The sequence below is a fragment of the Elephantulus edwardii genome, unplaced genomic scaffold (assembly GCF_000299155.1).
Source record: "Elephantulus edwardii isolate Elephantulus edwardi_28Jun2011 unplaced genomic scaffold, EleEdw1.0 scaffold00297, whole genome shotgun sequence".
Classification (NCBI taxonomy): Eukaryota; Metazoa; Chordata; class Mammalia; order Macroscelidea; family Macroscelididae; genus Elephantulus; species Elephantulus edwardii.
The window spans coordinates 1,016,729-1,021,947 of record NW_006400047.1 but is presented as its reverse complement, the minus strand read 5'-3'; the positions used below and the strand labels follow the sequence as shown (position 1 = coordinate 1,021,947).

The 5,219-nt window shown below is 41.7% G+C and overlaps 1 pseudogene; it reads left to right on the top strand.

The window, feature by feature from the left end:
• The first annotated feature begins 1,748 nt into the window (after window positions 1–1,748).
• LOC102846629 lies at window positions 1,749–3,791 on the top strand (annotated as a pseudogene).
• The last annotated feature ends 1,428 nt before the right edge of the window (window positions 3,792–5,219 follow it).

Sequence of the window (5,219 nt, the reverse complement as noted above, 5' to 3'; positions counted from 1 at the left end):
TAGCAGCAGAACGGGCCATCATCTCTCGTGTTGTCTCCTTGATAACTCGGTCAAAGGAACATGGGCTGTCTTTCTGAATACTTCCAGGTCCTAACTCCTCTGTCTTCCCACAGTCCTGGTAGTGCTGTAAAACTTTACCGTGGACCACTGTTCCAAGGACTCCTGAACACAGCCGAGGGGTTAGACCAGTGAACAAGCCCCGCTTCCCATCGATCCTTGCAATGTGCTGAGCATAACAAAAGAGACCAGGAAGCTGACATACTTGCCGTCCAAAAATATTTTGTCCTATTGTTGGAGGAAGAGGCTCATATCCCACCTGGATGAGCACCTTCACGTACATGAGCGGCTGGGACAGGATGGTGAGACCGGAGCCCAGGAGCACCTGACTGGCCGCGTCCGCCATGATGGCACCTGCGGACGGACGGACAGACTGACGAAGCCACCAAGCGAACAAGCCGGTCCCGGGTCAGGTGCCAGGGCCGCCGGCTTCACTGGCCCGCCCGCCGCGGGCGCGCAGGAGCAAAGATTTTTAAAAACTGTATAACATGCAAGAGACTACAGAGCATTATGCTGAATGAACTAACTCCAGTGCCTTAGAACAAATACTGTATAAGATAATAATTGTAAAAACAGAAAGATAGCCAGTAAGATGTGCATAGATATCCAAAGAGGCAAGGGAAGTTGGGGCAGAAGGGTTGAGGGCAGGGAATGGGTGAAATCACAGGGTCACAGAGTTTGGTGAATGAAGGGAGGGGGCAAAGAAACCCAATACATGTGAATGAAACACGATGCAAATATTATAGGCAAACCTATAAAAAAATTTTCTAAAAATAATTTAAGAAAAAAAAAAAGGTGTTAACGAGCAAGAATTTCATTCTGACCTTCTGGTGGATTTCTGGAGACTAAAAATTGCATGATAGAGTGTCCGTCTTTCTCCTTCAAGCATCTACTGTATCTGAACCACCAGAGGGGCCTTTCCCTTGGGTTAGCAGTGCAACTTCCGTGGGCGAGGCCATCAGAGCTCCTTAGCCATGGCACAAGAAGGACCAAAAAAACCCTGATGCTTTTGAGTTGTACGGACAAAGGATTTGACATATCTTGCAAACTTCTAAAAAACCCCAACCATATCTTTTCTGGAAGAAGTGCAGACAGGATTCTCTTTCGAAGCAAAGAGGGTTAGACTTAACCTCATATACTTTGGGCTTGTCTGCAGGAGAGGCCAATCTGTGGAGAAGAACATCATGCTTGGTAAAGCAGTGGAAAGGATCAGTAAAAAAGAAGAAGATACTCAGGGAGATGCTTTGAGAATGCTGACTGCACTGTGGACTCGAGCATGGTGGAGACTGAGGATAGTGCAGGACCGGGGAGGCTTTCATTTGTTGCACACAGGCCAGCGCCAATCCAATGGCATTTAACAACAATGGTTCACATACTTGGGGAGGGGGGGAGAAATGGAGGCTCAGAGTAGTCAAGTAACTTACCCAAAGTCATGCAACTAATTAGGGGTTGAACCAGACTCAGAATGTAACTCCTAAGTCTGCGTTCTAACCACTCTATTCTATGTCTCTCAAAGAAGACAGCACCTACTATCTTTCTCCACAAAATGCTCACAGACCTCTGTCACTCTAAGAGATGCCTTCTTAGCAGATGTGCATCAGGCTTACAGGTGGACACGGTGCAAGTTCCTCATTCCACACTATGCAGATGTTTTAGCTCCTAGAGCTGCTGTAAAAAAATGGTTGTCAACTATGAGACTTAAAATAATAAGCTTAGATTCTCATATTTCTGGAGACCAAAAGCTGGAGAAACAGCAGTCCCACAGCAGCAGCTCCAATGATGTTAAAATGGAAAAGGAAGAATCAGGAAAAGATGAGAAATCAGATTTAAGAGAAAAGTCTTCAGAAAATAAGAAGGCAAATCGATTTCATCCTTATTCAAAAGACAAGATTTCAGGCACTGGAGAAAGAAAGGGTACCAATTGTAACAGTTTTCATTACATCCCCTATGACATGAAATGGCAAGCTATTAAAGCTCTAATGAGAGAAAAAGTTGATGAGATTATATGCAGCTCTTTAAGGATGCAGAAGGGAAATCAAGGGGTTGTGGTGTGGTTGAATTCAAAGCTGAAGAATTTGTAAAGAAAGCACTAGAAATTATGAACAAATGTGATCTTAGTGGAAGACATTTGAATAAATATTAAGGAGGATCTTGATGGAGAAAATGCTCGTAGGGCACTGCAACAAACAAGAGGATCATCGTTTACAAGAGGACACGTTCCCTTTTTTTGTTTGGTTTTTAATGTCTACAAACATTTTTAAATCTAAATCTTTATCAGTGAATAATATGCATATGTCCATATGTGCTTATGACTTAACAGATTTAAAAAGCATGTCCTATTAAACTAATACATGATGTGACTCCGAATATTTTTAAGAGTAGAAATTAATTTTTTCTTTTAATTTTTATTATTATTAATTTCAATGAAAATTTACAGAGACTTTGGATTTCTATTCATTCGTTGTTGCACTTTTCTCCCTGTCCATCCCTCCCCCCAACTCCAGTTTGCTCTTCTCTTTGAAAAGTAATAGAAAAAGCCTTTCATTATTATACAATCCCTCCCCATCACGTCTACTCCACTATGAAGCCTTTGCTCTGGACTCCTGTCATGACAACAAAACCTAATCATATATCATTTTTAAAGAGGACATGTTTCTGATATGGGATCAGGGTTGGTGAATTTACCACCATCCATTCTAAATAATCCAAACATTCCTCCTGAAGTTATCAGCAATTTATAGGCTGGTAGACTTGTTTCCACAATTTTTGTTGCTAATCTTGCCTTTAAAGTTGGTTGGAAGAAGCTAAAGGAAGTATTCAGCATAGCTTGAACCATAAAGCAGGCAGACATTAAAGAAGACAAAGATGGCAAGAGCTGAGGAATGAGCACCATCAGTTTTAAACAAGCAGTTGAAGCAGTTCAAGCAATTTCTATCCTCAACGGACAATTTTTATTTGATAGACCAATGTATGTAAAAATGGATGATAAATCTGTTCCTCTGAAGACACCACAATTATGATGTGGTCTTGGAGGCATTGGAATGCGACTTGGTCCAGGTAGAGAACCTATTAGTGCCTGTCAGTTGAACATAGATGGTGTAATGAGAAATTTAGGTCCAAGTGGAATTGGATTTGGTGGCCTGCAAGCCATGAACAGCATGGGAGGATTTGGAAGAGTTGGCCGAATGGGAGAACTATACCGTGGTGCAGTGACTACCAGCCTAGAGAGAGACTCTGGACGTGGTGATATTGAAATTAAAGGAGGTTTTGGAGATTCCTTTAGTAGGCTTGATGGTGGAGTGGGTGGCATGAACAGCATGACTGGAAGAATAGGGATGGGACTGGACCGAATGAGTTCCAGCTTTGACAGAATGGGACCAGGGATAAGAATGGGACCAGGGATAGGAGCTGTACTGGAAAGGAGCATCAATATGCATCCAAGATTTTTATCAGGTCCAATCGGAAGTGGAATGAGAGACAGAATAGGTTCCAAAGGCAACCAAATATTTGTCAGAAACCTGCCTTTTGACTTGAGTTGGCAGAAACTAAAAGAGAAATTCAGTCAATGTGGTCATGTCATTTATGCAGAAATCCAAATGGAGAATGGGAAGTCAAAAAGCTGTGGAACAGTCATGTTTGACTCTCCAGAATCTGCTGAAAAAGCTTGCAGAATAATGAATGGCATTAAAACCAGTGGCAGAGAAACTGATGTTTGCTTAGATTGTAATGCATAATTTCAAACCGCCATTTTAGAACATTCCTATATCTGTTTTACCTAATCTCTGAGTAAAAGTAATTTTTTTAGAAATACTGTATGCTTACAAAAGCTGTAAAAATTAACTTTAAATATTCCCACCAGCTTTTAACAGTATGGGGTTAAAAAATATACTATGCTTTTAGTTAATCTTAAGTTTGGGTTTCTAAGGACAGAAAGTCTGGTCCTTCAGTTTAAATGAATGGTTATACAGTTTTTAATCAAAGAAGCCATTTCTTTGTTATTTTCAGTACTTTCTAGTGAACTTAATATCTTCCCTTTTATCAACTTATTGTAAGATAAAATCGTTTTCCCCTGTAAACTTCAATTTTATGTGTATGTAGTTGAAAGGGCTCAGGCAAACCAGTGTATGATTTTGGTTGGATTTAAGTTGCCTTTCTTTTGTGATTTAAAAAAATGCTGTAATAAAAAAAAAAAAAACAAAGACTAGCCACTAAGAAACACCAAGGACCACTCAGAGCTTTGAAACCCAAAGAGCTGTTCAACTTCCAGTCAAAGATCTCTCTTTCACAATGAGGACGTTTTAGACTTAGCATCTTTCTCTACCAAGACATGACCTGTAGCCTCTGCTTCAGTCTGATACACAGTAGTGGGTGGATGCAATCAATTATCAGAAAGACCTAACTGGGAAGAATGATAGAGGTCTTACAAGATGTTTCTCATTGACCTTCATGTGTGGAAGCAAGCTGGTCATGTACTGTCCATGGTAGCCTGTGGTCCTGAAAGTTCCCTTGCTTTACACACTCGACTTTCCTTCCACTTTCACTGCCTACGTTGTCTGTAGCCCTGTAGGGTGACTTTCTATGCAACATCTCCATGGTGGAGTATTGCTAAGGGAAAGTCTGCTGTTAGAGATCTCTCCAAAGTAATGAAGAGCAATGATGTCACTCTGGAGACTAAGGTGCACCTGATACAGGCCATGGTCTTTGCAAACACTTGCTGTGCATCAGAGAGCTGGACAATGACTAGTGAGGATAGAAGGAGAATTTATGTCTTTGAGCTGTGGTGTTGGAATATTGAATACACCATGGACTGCTAAGAGAACAAACAGATTCATCTTGGAGAGGGTTAAACCAGGCTCCTCCTTGGAGGCAAGGATTCTGAGGCTCCGTCTAACATACTTTGGACATGTTGTGAGGAGAGACCGGTCCTTGGAGAAGGACATCATTCTTGGGAGGGTGGAGGGACAGCGCAGGAGAGGAAGACCTTCTATGAGGTGGATTGATTCAGTGACTGGGGTAATGGGGATAGGGATGTCAGAGTCAGTGAGACTGGCACAGGATAGAGCAGGGTTTAGGGCTGTTTTACATAGGGTTGCTATGAGTCGCAGGCGACACGACGGCACATAACAACAACAACAACAATCTGTAAAGCTGACTCTCCATCC